The 12,665-nt window shown below is 35.0% G+C and overlaps 1 protein-coding gene and 1 long non-coding RNA gene across 3 annotated transcripts in view; one reads left to right on the forward strand and one right to left on the reverse strand.

Moving 5' to 3' along the window:
- Positions 1-12,665, forward strand: part of LOC124405564 (zwei Ig domain protein zig-8-like) — a 230,116-nt gene that overhangs the window by 55,714 nt on the left and 161,737 nt on the right. The window lies entirely within an intron of this gene.
- Positions 1-12,665, reverse strand: part of LOC124405565 — a 76,059-nt gene that overhangs the window by 15,114 nt on the left and 48,280 nt on the right. Inside the window, exons 1-2 of one of the 2 annotated variants that reach the window (XR_006929121.1) lie at positions 2,324-2,369; positions 2,161-2,264 (exon numbers count right to left, since the gene is read on the reverse strand). This is a non-coding gene — a long non-coding RNA (uncharacterized LOC124405565). Of the gene's footprint in view, positions 1-2,160; positions 2,265-2,323; positions 2,370-12,665 lie in introns of those variants that run through there. The other variant, XR_006929122.1, reaches the window with a different exon arrangement.

Below are 12,665 nucleotides of genomic sequence, written 5' to 3' on the forward strand. Positions count from 1 at the left end.
CAGACGACCACGTTAGGCGGCGCTGACGACTGTACGTTGAAAGGTACGCAAGAGACCTTGCCACGCCATCTATCAATTTGGCCCCAGACTAAAGATTCAATAACGCGTTCAGTTTTATCTACGACAACATTGACATTTAAAATTAATGTCACCTAAGATGTCACAATAGACTCAGTTATCAATTACTAAAAGTATCTTAGCAAACATAGTATCTACAAAATACTAAGATACTAAACAAAAGGTATTTGAATACAAGATACAAAATAAATTTTAAAAAAGTATTGTAGTTACAAGATGAAAATACGTATTTTGTATCTTGTATCTGTATTTCAGATACTTGTATCTTAGATAAGTCACATCTCTGGCAATGAGTTTATAATAAAAAGTAAATTGTTCATCAAGCGCATCAGCCGCCCATTTCAACATCCACATTTAAGACCTATCATCGATCCTGGAGCAAAAAGACGTCAAGATCAATAGTTGGTGACGACCTACTATTGATTCTTCCAACATTCTTCGCCATACAACATCTTCGGAGCCGCCGAGCCGCCAGCGTCCAGGACGATTTTAAGCTAAGTTCACCAATGAGTGGATGTATGGGCCTAAGCCCCATCCACTCATTTGTCACTAGTTTAAAATAATCGAGCATCTGTTAAATCTAGAATTTGTCAACATAAAAAGCTAGTTGTAACTTAGAATCGTTCCATGTAGAGTCACTTGTTATAACTTAGAATCATTTCACCAGCCAGCGTTGTTCATAGTAATAATTTAGAGTCACATGTCAGGCGTATTATAGAAAATGAATGCGTGAGTGCGTGTTATATGTTGTGTTCGTTCGATATTTTATATTTGTAAGTGTATGTATTGGTTTACCAATACCAAATGTTTACCTTCTCCTTTTATATCGCAATCTCTTCTAATATTGCAATCTACTTTACGCTCTTGCATCATCGACCAAATAAATTCATAATTTCAATTTTGGATTGCAATTCACGAGTATGTGTCTTTTTTATTTTGTTGTTTATCGAGACCCTGTATACACATCTCTATGTTTTTGTAGAAAATTTATAATTGAATAATTCAAATTTGCAGCCTGAACGGTCGAGGCCATAAAAGTAACGTCACAGGTCTTGAGTCAGATTCTAGGGATAAATTTTGATAGGTAAACTGAACCAATCTCAATCTAAAAATATTGGATAACTTTAGTTGAAAATGTCTTTCAAGTCATTATTGATTGACGGTATCATCTGACTGGCTAGTTGCAGCTATCATCCATGCTTCAGTCTCGTTCAACTCCAGCAAGATCCAAAGAATGCATTCACTTACTAGCACACGTTACACATGATCACTTGGTGTACAATAGGATTTCGTGGCTGGCTAATTTTTTTAATATAAATCTCTGTCAGGGAGGTATCCTGTAACTTATTGATAGCTTGAAACCAGATGCAATTTCACACTCTTACAATGGTCCTTCACCGAGACTGAAAGTGTGTAAATCTTCATTTATTACAATCATTTCTGCATTCCATGTTAGCACTGTTCGAAACAAAAAATCTCATCCTGAGATTGGAAATGGAACCCGCAACGCAAAATTTATTTAGTGGCACAACTTGAAAACGAAGAATTTTATAATGGTTTCTGCGACAGAGGGATTTCTTCTGGATATTCATGTTACTGGATGATGTTCGGAGCATTATGAAGCAGATATTGTATTAAATTTAGGTTTGAGTAAATATTTTCATCAACTTCGTTGAAAATTAGATATTTATTTGTTTCAAAGGAACAAGGGGTACAATCTTGAATCGGATAAGTCAATATCTTTATATTAATGTTCTGAACATTACTATAAAACATGGTTATCTTCAAAGAGATTAGATTTGAAATTAAAAGAAAGCGTAAGACCTACAACTTCTTTCGCCAACCAACAAAAGTGGCGATGATCTCTGCACGTGTCATGAATTGAATAGGAAGAGTAGATATCAGCGAACAGCAGAGATGAAATTATTTTAACGGTATTTTTTGTTAATAGAAAAAAATTTAATTGTTATTCCTAATGTATGAAGTAATAAAAACGAATAAATAAATTGTCTCCGCCTACTTGCTTCGTTTCTTCCAAGCACCCAACATTTAAACAGATTCCTTGTTTCAATCAAATAAGACGAATTTTAATTAAAAGAGCATCAGCATTAAATTTCGACCTTTCTTTGAAGAATCAACTTTCCGACTCAATAACAAATGCTTCCCAAGCCTTTCCGAGTCACTACCTCCGCTTTTTTTCATTCTTCCGCACAGTTACGGGATATTATCCCATGTACCAAATTACCTCAATTACTTGAGATTCTAACCTCATAATTGCGTATGAACTACATCGCCGACAGAGTTTGACAGCTGGGACTCGGGGTGGCCAGCCTGCACGGACGGACGATTAAAACACGCGCTTGCGCAGTTCTTGTATAGTTTCTAGAGATTCTGCCGGTATATTTAACCATTTTTTTATGGAAAGGCCCGCTAAGTACGACCAGCTAAAAATGTTTTACTTTTGGATCTTTGTCCAAATTCTCACTTGAAATCCTTCACATGCAAATCAATTCCATCAATTTATTCCAAATTTTTCATCAAAGAAAATGTGATAATCGGCTTGGAAAAAGTCCGGACATAAATAGTTTTTATCAATTAATGAGACATTTTTTAGATACTGACTCTGGTTTGTCTGGCAATGGATAAACAATTTTTGGTAAAATGTAAGATATTACATAGGAGATTGTATGCTTCAAACTCCAGTTTCTAACTTTGAAATAGCAATGAAAGTAGAAAATAATGAATTCGCATGATACCCTTAATTTTGAAAATTCCGTGTCCAATTCTAGAATATAATATTCGAAGATAATTCGAAGGCGTCGTGCTATGAGAGAAAATTGTTTTATGTCCAAAAGTAACACATGACCAAAAAAACGATTTAAATAACTTTCAGAATTTTTTTTTTTTGCGACAGTCAACGGATATCATAAACTTTCTCACTTCTGAAGTTAGTCGTTTGTATTTTACTTATTTTAACTCTTATAGTCTATCGATAACTAATATTTCGATTATGCTAATATTAAGTGCTGGCAGGTGTCATTTAGACGGCTGTCTCAACTGGAATCACTGGAAATGCTGGACATAAAAGTAGATGGCATCGCCACAAAGACTTCAGCTATAATTTGCGATAACTATCTGATATAATCAGGATTCTCTTCATCAGTTAGTGTCAGGCAATACGCTCAATATTTTGCTAGAGTGACTACATGTCTAATAAATGTTTCATTAAATGATTGTACCTGAAGTAACTAAACGTCATATCGTTGTATTAGCAAATATTATCAGTTTTGCACATTCGGTTCTGTACGAAGTTGCTAACCTAACCTAAATCAAAATTATTGGCACACAAATGTTTCCTACAACTATATATGCAGGTATTGCTCACAACACATATTTCACAAAATTTATCACAATTAATAGATTCGAAACTTGTTCTAATTGTAAACTGTACATGTCCTTAAACTTTCGAGCAGTGAGTTAGTCCAAAGCATGTTCCTAACCTCATCTCAACAATGCCCAGTTCATGGTGATCAAGCTCGATCACTGTATGTGATAGTTAAAACTACTGGATAAAAATGGTTAATATTTATCTAGTTTCTGCTCGTTAAAAGAGTTAAAACAACTAGCGTTTTGTGGTAACTGTAGCTCAACTGAACGTTTCTAGTCAAGATGACTATACGTATTCGGTAAAATTAGCTACTCCATTAGTGAATGCAACCATCAAAATGTTAACCGTATACTGTCATATTTTCGACGAATCCATCTCTCATTGTCAGAGAAGTATCTTCTCACGGTATGCTCAAGCGTTTGGCCAGTAGAATACAATATGTGAGTCAAATCTGTGGTGGTTTTCTGTCGAATGAGATGAAGCACTCAAATCTGTAGACAGCTATTTTTTAAGCAACCTAACTATGCGATATAAATCAAGCGTTTTCTTCGCAGTGTGCTGAGTCATTAAGCCGATAATCCGTGAAGGGGTCTTAACGGTGGTTTTCGTGAAAAGGGATGAAGCAACAAGTTCTGAAAGCCGGTGTTCGAGGCACGGCTCTTTCGTGAGTATTAAAAAAATGTAATTTTATACACTGTACCCAGCTGTTTGATCAATTTTCAGTTTTTGGTGTAAGAAATCGAAAGTTGTGAGCTAAAATCAGACTAAGGGTTGTTTTTCAAGTAATTTAAGCCACGAGCAACTCATGGGCAACAAAATATAGGATATTAAAAATTACATGCCAATCTCACGTTTTTATGGTATTCGTAACTTCTTTCATACCCAGAATTGTCGACGATTACAGCAAAATGGCGGGAGCGACACATTCCGGAGCATGGAAACTAATTAGCAACGCAACAGCACTAATTACCTTTATAAATCTGAATCGATTATGCTCGGATGGTTGTGTCAGGTTTATAGACGTCGGCTGCATCCTGAAAGTCGAGATCCCGGAATTAGGTCCGGAAGTCATTTAGCCATTTGATAGCTAGTGTGTTGTAATTACGATTGCTTCTCCAAAATGCTTTTTTATGTATTATTTTACTTTTTGAAAGAACAGCGATTTTCGTTGCTTTCCGGAATTGTATTTGCATTTTATAATGATATGTGTGACAAATTTTTTCAATATTTTCAATAACTTGTTTAAGGCATTTGCACAATTTTCAACCATAGCGAATAATCAACATCTTGTTCATATAGAAAAGAATAAATTTATTGATTGGTTATCACGTGTTAATTTTCTGGTCACGCATCGCATGATTTAACAAGTGTGATTAGGACGTAAATATTTGTGCTAGAGGGTAAATATAACAAATGGATTTCAATACCTTACATATTTTGCCCTAATTTTTGATATTGAAATTGAAATTTATTATAAACATAACCGATTTTTAAGAATTTTCTTCACAGGGATAACTAATTAACAAAGGGATCGGATTCTCGGTATTTTATTGGGTGTATATTAAACTTGTTTTGTATGAATTTTTATTAAAAAATATTTAAAATTAAAAAAATAAGGCCCTAGAATTAAAGATGAATAAAGAAATTTCACCTCCATCGTGGCATTGATATCTAGGTGAAGGGTTAACTAAAAATAAAAAACAAAATCTTAATAGTGTCCATACAAATGTAGCTATCGTTGTGCGTGACCGTTTTTTTTATTATTACAAAATGACGACGGATTAAAAAAAAAAATTCATTCAAGCCATGGTTTACTACTCAAGGAAACATTTTTCTCATTTGAACACTCTTTGAATCTCTGATTTCGCAAACTTCTGAATTTTATAAATTTCTTTCGATCTCCGGTACTGGCTCATTAAAAAGTGCTTGAGCCCTACAAGTCTTCAGAAAAACACCAGTTAAGTGAGTTACTTTGAAATGCGCACATGGAGAGAATTCCTATAGAAAACAAGACTATCAAATCATTTGTAAAATTAATTTCCAATCTGACCTGCGTTACGATTTATTTTGCAGAAACACGCGAATTTCTGCACACAAACATTATCAGTTTTCCAAAAAAAAAAAAAACTTAACCGAGTGACGACATACTCAAACCTTGATTACTGAAGCTTGAAAATATTTTCAATGGAGGTCGTAAGTCCGAGACTCTGATTTTTAGCAGAGCTTAATCCTCAATAGCCAAGTCGACTGTCTGGATAAAAAGGATTTCAAATTAATAACGAAACGCAGTTCATACTTTTCAGCAGGAAATACGATATTTTTGACCTGATGTAATTTCAACCCGGTGACAAATCTATAGGCACTTTTCGCTACGCAGTCGTGCCTGAAAGGGTTCCTGTAATATACCGAAGGGTAATCGATCCCTTTTCCAGCTGAAGCGCGTATAAGATCTTACTCCAAGTGGCAGTGCAAACTTTATAACAGCCCGCCGCCAATATGTTTTTACAGTTCATTTTCCTCATTTTTTTACGATCTCCCCTTCTCTCGTGTAAAAGCAAGCGTGACATATTTCTCAAGTCTTCTTTTTCATTCGCATTGTGTCAATCCGAATCCATGAAATTTATGTGAAATGGCAAATGTTAAAATATTATGAAAATGATCGAATTGAATTGCATGTGACGTCACAAATTGTGATATAAAAAAAGAAAGTCTTGAAGTGTCTGGGGAAAATCAGTCATACGTATTCTTAAACTTTCTCGAATTGATTTGTCGCAGATTTTTCTCTCCAAACTAGGAACAATAATGGTGTTCGAAAAGTTCTTTAGAAAGTCTGCAAGATTCTTAAGAAAATCATGAAGTTTCCGATCTACTATCTACTATCGTGATGTTCTTGCTGCTTTTTGAACAGCCACATGCCTCGGAATATTTACAGGAGTAATAAGGATTACGACAGTATAATTTTCATGCTGATATCTCAAAAATCGGATAAGACGTTGAGCGAGGGTGACGTGCCGAGGTGGGGTAATCTGTCAAGCGCCTAGCTACACGTCATCGTTCACTAACGAAATTACCCATACGAACGTGCGGCGTGGGTGAAATGAAAATGGTGCTCACAAGTTGTAGGTGCGGGGCCAAAATTTGGTAATTATATCAAATCCACGACGTCCTTGGGATGACGCGGTGACTGCTTTCACGACTTCGTCACCTCCATGGGGCGCACGTTTCACGGAATTTGTGCGTGCATACTACGTGGGGTTTCTACACGATATTCTTTCCGATATTTTTCTTCACGCTATCTACTGAAAGTATTGGATGAATACTGAATCAACAGCGTGTTTTGAAAGATGCATTACGTAAGGTCTTTAATCAGAAGCATTGAAAATAAACATGGTTTGGCCATTCTCCCGCAGGTCGAGGAAAAAAAAGTTTTGCAATGATTATCGCTGCTAAAATTTCGATCCAAAAATGAAATTATTCATATTTATTTTGTGTATTAAATTATGTTGTTTTTGTAAGACTGGTTTTACGAAATCTCGATTTGGGACAAAACGGTGGTTGTTAGAAAAAAATCACTCGATTTCAGTCACTAAAATGGCACCGATGCACGGCTAAGGATATTAATCTCGCTTAACGATTCATTTAAATTTTTTTTTTAAATTTCATCTATGAAGTAGCTGCAAAATTTGAAGTAAATCATTACAGTAGTTTTCAGTGCAAATATATTGATTCATATTTAAACAATGTACATACTTGGCAACAAAGATGAATGTCAATTTGTACGCCAAAAAATAATTTTCTTGGGAGGCCATTTTCGTCGTTTTCAACACAAAAAAGAACTGCTTATAGGTATTTGTGAATTTAGTGTATTTGGTGTAAAATTTTTGCACATGATGATTTCCTTCTGTAACAGCTATGGTCTGCTGTACGAGAACGATTGAAATCTAGGATATATCTGTCGCGTTTACCTTTAATTCGTTTGCATTTAATTCCTTTCCTACGTCAACCTGTCTTCTAGGCCATTACACTAACGAAACATTTTATAATTAGTACTATAGTCATTTCCTTTGGTCAAACTAATATTTTATCAAATGATATTGAAAATGCGTTTTTTCAATTCGATTCGTTGGATTTCAATCAATTTTGGTGGAATGAAATATTACCTTAATGAAACACATAAACCACCTGTAATATCTGGTGTAAAATACACAGTTTAGTTTTCACTCATATATTTACACTTTCATTTTCGTCAATTTAATTGTTATTATGAAGTACAAGGTGATGGACATTAGACTGGTCCAAAAAAATGGACTATTTTTTCCAAAAGTCACATGTTTAATGATTGTAGGAGAGGAAATAGATAGGGTTTTAATTTAATCCCTTAATATTAGGATTTAGAGGTTCTTGAACACAATTTTTTATTTTTCATTTGATTATCATTTTTATTTATGAATTTGGCCTTCTAGGAATTATAGTTATTTGGGAATTTTGTAGCTCAGTAACGTATATATATCTAAATGTCCGAGAGATTAAGAGGAAAAATACTAGACTCATCACAAAATATTGTGAGTTTTTTTTTTGCAAAACAATTTAACCGCTATAAAATCATGTCATTGAATTAATTTTTAACTTGAACAAATTTCTAAGTATAATAATTTAATAATATAGTATAAGTAATTGATAAGTATGTCCAGCATTAACATAAACACCCTGTATAACAGTACGATGTTTCTGAGCTTCATGTAAATTCTATTTAATCCATTTTTAGTATTTAAATGACGTCCAAAATTCAAACATATGCAAAATCAGCAATAAAATCCCATTGTTTACATCTATTTGTTATGTCTCACAACAATTTCAGCCATGATCACCTATTAATTAAACTAAATTAAAGAATGATTTACGTATGAATTTCGGAGAAAAAATGTGAAATTTTATAGTTTTTCTTCTTTATTTTTTTATGTGAATTTCTTAACTTTTTAGAGTTTTCAGTGTTACGACCTACCGGTCGGTTATTCCCGAGTGGTAAGGAATAACGAGGGTTTAGCTTCTATTTTGCGTCCTAGGTCAACTGGAGGTTAGGATGAAGGTTGAATAGCTTGATTTATTTAGGATATCGTTTTATGTTTATTGTCAGGTAGTTGAGGGAACAGTTTATACGAGGTATGTAGTTTAGAGTGTAGATCAGAAGTGAGAAGTCGTAAGCAGAATGAAGAGTGAGTTGGTGCAGAAAGCAAACTGTAAGATCGGGGCTCTGGTAATGAGAGGAGATAGTCGGGTGTGCACAGGATATGCAAGAGATTGTTAGGTATGAAATGAAGAGGCTTCTAGATAAGAGGGACGAAGAATGAGTGGTGAGTCTGAAAAGAGTCTGACCACGTGACATCAGCGAATGAAGAGTAGAACCATGTCAATTGTTTTCATAACAGTATAAAAATTTATAGACTGTAAAATAATTTTTTCAAAGAAAAATTCGATGATCAAGAATGGAGTTTAGCATTTAAAAATTGGAGGAAATTCTCCAATGAATGTTGAGATGTCCCTGATTTTTCGGTCTCTTTTTTATATTTAAGAACTGAAAAAGCAAAAAATACACCTTTTCAGCACAAAGACACCTTGGAATCAACGTAGAAAGGTGTAATTTTGCATAAATTAATTTTTTACAGCATGGGCATTGAAAAGTCGACTTTTTGTGGCAGTTTTCGTTCCGTAAAGTGACGCTTTATACGGCAGCGAACAAAGTTGTGGAATAAAGTCTTTATTTCGCAGTTTTGATGCGCAGTTCGAAGTGCGCATCCCAAACTGCCGAATAAAGTAGCTTCGTCGAACAGATGGCGACATAACCTCACTCTTCGTTTTGCTTTTCAGTGCCCATACCGTAAAAAATATTGTATGTGGCATGCCCGTAAACCGTTTTTTGGCCCGGATAATTTCAATACTCGCTTCCGGCTCGCCTTCAGCTCGTCCTGAAATCTTTATCCTTGGCAAAAAAACAGGCGGTTTACGGGCATACCACATAAGTAGCTATTTTCAGGTCAGGAACTTTTGAAAAAATAGGCACCACAAAATTCGGTGGGGCTGATTCACCGTTCTTATCGGGCTAGACCATTTGAAATGAAAAATTTCAGGTCGTTTCAGTACCTAGATTGTTTAATCAACTGATTGATAACTTATGAAAGGAGAAAAGTGTCTTGATCAAGCACCGAAAATGACTATCTAATTTGAGGAGAAGTTCCAATCTGATTGATTAGAACAGGCTTGAGCTTTTCTTAGAAGCATATTCAACCTGACGCTTTTTCTCTCTTTCGCTTCCGATCAAATTTTTTTCAATTTGACTCACTTTTTCTTACCATTCTGTTTTCTTGCAACTTTTTACTTTGCATTTACTCCTGTGAAGTCATTTCATTACGACGCTGGCTGATAAATGTCAGTCAATCATCTCGCTCATCTTTCACCGCAATGAAATTGTCCTCCACTTTTCTAACTACAGGATGTACGTAGTCTGCGATCTGCAATGAGAATAAATTGTTGGATTTGTATACCTGAAGCGTCGTAGTTGATATGATGAACCAAATCCACAGCATTTTATGTGCATTCTTCAATATTTAGTTGTGAGAAGTTTGATAAGTAGAATAAACAAATTTACAAATATTGAATATTCACCAGCTAGGGACATTTTTTATCCACTTTCGAGTAACGCAGTCTGGAACTTTCAGCTTCAGACTTAACGCAGTTGACCTCTCAATACAGCTGAACACAATGTGCGTGCGTTTACGTCATGGGCGTTATGTCCTTCACGATATGATCTGTTAAATACCTTGCTCATTATAAGTTTATTTCATTTTCTTCGTATATTTTTCCATTTTTGTATATCCTCTGATATTCGCAGGCTCAACTAGTTCCAGTTTTACAATTCCCCATTGTTTTTAATCGTCCCTGATACCTACGAGACCTTACTCTCAACATGCCAAACGTTGTCCTTGCATCACATAAGTTCTGAACTTCCCATTCTTAGCGAACAACTAACTTTCCAACCACTTCCCATAATTTTCCGAGACCATATCTGTCTAAGGGGGTGCCCTGATTGATGGCAATTAAGATTGACGAATATATTTCCAAATATCGAAGTCCACGGATCTTGAACGCAAAAAGGACTTAACAGCCCCATCCTATACACGATTCTGAACAAAAATAATCCAACTCATTTTCATTTAACCCAGAAATGATGAAGTCGTATGAATTCTACAAATTTACTATTGCGATTTCTTAGAATCCACGCCACATCTTTATTTCTGCGTCAAAGAAAAATGTATTGGAGTGTATTTTGTTTACAATTGCGTAAAAAATTTGGCTGTTAGGCCTTTTTCGCGTTTGAGATACATGAACTTTGATATTTGGAGCTAATAACGTCGAAATCGATCAGGGCATCTTCATAATTCAAAACTGGAAGGGCAGTCGCCGTCAAGCCTTATCACTATACAGACGTTCTCTCATTCGCAAAAAATTGTTGATATTACTTTAATTGTTATATGATCAAGATTCAAACTCGTATTTTCCTTTTCTTTCCTGACATCACCGAGTGACTTCTCTGGCTAATTAAAATTGGAGATCACCAGGACCGTTGCATTAAACAATTGGACATTAATCTGCTAATGTATCGACTATGCCCCCTTTGTACCCAAGGAATCACCCGGTAGATGTTATGTGTAATATGACCACTAACAGCAACTAACATCTCCAATATTTTGAAGTTACGGATTTCCGTTATGATTAGTTGTTGACGGATCCAGTTAACTAGGCTTCAATAAATCAGGGTATCACGTACTGCCTCTATTCAAATATAACAACGACGAAGAAGACAAAAAATAAGAATTTCGAGATAGAACGGGAGGAGAAAAGTACGGAATTGGGATCCCCGTAACGGGAACAATTCACGAATCGTTGGCACCGGGGGATTACTTTGTCGACCCACCGACTGGCGCGATGGCGGGAAGAGCTTAAGCCGTAACTTACAACCTGGCGAACTCCGTTGTTTTATTGCCAATCAAACCAATCCCGTCGAAAGTAAGTTGGACATGTACTCATATACATCAGCGAACTTCTTTAATTATGGACGACGACGATGGCGACGAGCGCTCGTCGCATTTATCCGAGCCATCGATGGTCTTGATTTGCAAAAACTGGAATTAGAAAAAATTTATAAGTATTCAGACGTCTGCAGTGATTTCCAAACTTCACTGCTCTTTATATTTTAGAGAAATGTGTTTTTACGGATACCTATCAACCAGAAAAACGTTATTTCTCTAGAAACTTTTTCACAAGTAAGATAAAAAGATCTGCTAAGTAAGATAAAAAGAACTTCGGGAACATACTCAGAAGGAGACCTTTCACAAAAGGACCTCGCAGATTATTCTCATTTCATTTTGAAATAAAAACAGCTTTTAATTCTAAACCTCAATGAAGGATGTTTAATTAAGGTTAATAGAATCCGTTGCAAAAAGTGTAATTTACCTGATATTTTCAATATTTTAACGCTAAATCAAAAAACTGTATCTTGTATGAACCAATGCTAATACCAATGCAAGTAAACACTGTTTTATTAAAACATGTTCTTTTGAACACCCCCAAGCATAGAGAGTGCTGCACGAAAAGATTCCCATACAAATATTATTAATATTTGTCGACTTTTCGTGGCATTCGTAAAACACACGTGAATATGAATCGATAGATTGAAGAGGCCCATTCGAGAAAACCATTAAAATATTGAAAATTTTCTAAAATCCGTGTGTACGAACAGATTTAACTAAAAATAGTTAATTTTTTACTGTACAATTCTCTTTTTTACACCTCATGATACGCAATTGTTTCTGTTAAATTATACCTTAGATCCACACTGAATGTGCCCTTTTGTGATACGCAGTATGAAACGTGAATTGTTACTAAAGAAAACAGCAAAATTTACTTTAGAACCACTGTATAAATTACACAAAAGCTTCATACCAGTTTAAATTTTTCCCGTAAATAAGTCCACTGAAATATCTTTGCATAATTCTGTGAATTGAGACTCCTAACTGTGGCGGAATATTGCTGAGTTAATAACTTGAAAAATTCTCGGAAAATTTTTGATCTCTCTGCATCCTACAACGTTATTTTATTTTTCTAATATTCGTAAAATTTTGAATTATTTCAAGAGCAACCTTAT

This window comes from Diprion similis, chromosome 4 (assembly GCF_021155765.1).
Source record: "Diprion similis isolate iyDipSimi1 chromosome 4, iyDipSimi1.1, whole genome shotgun sequence".
In the NCBI taxonomy this organism is placed as follows: domain Eukaryota; kingdom Metazoa; phylum Arthropoda; class Insecta; order Hymenoptera; family Diprionidae; genus Diprion; species Diprion similis.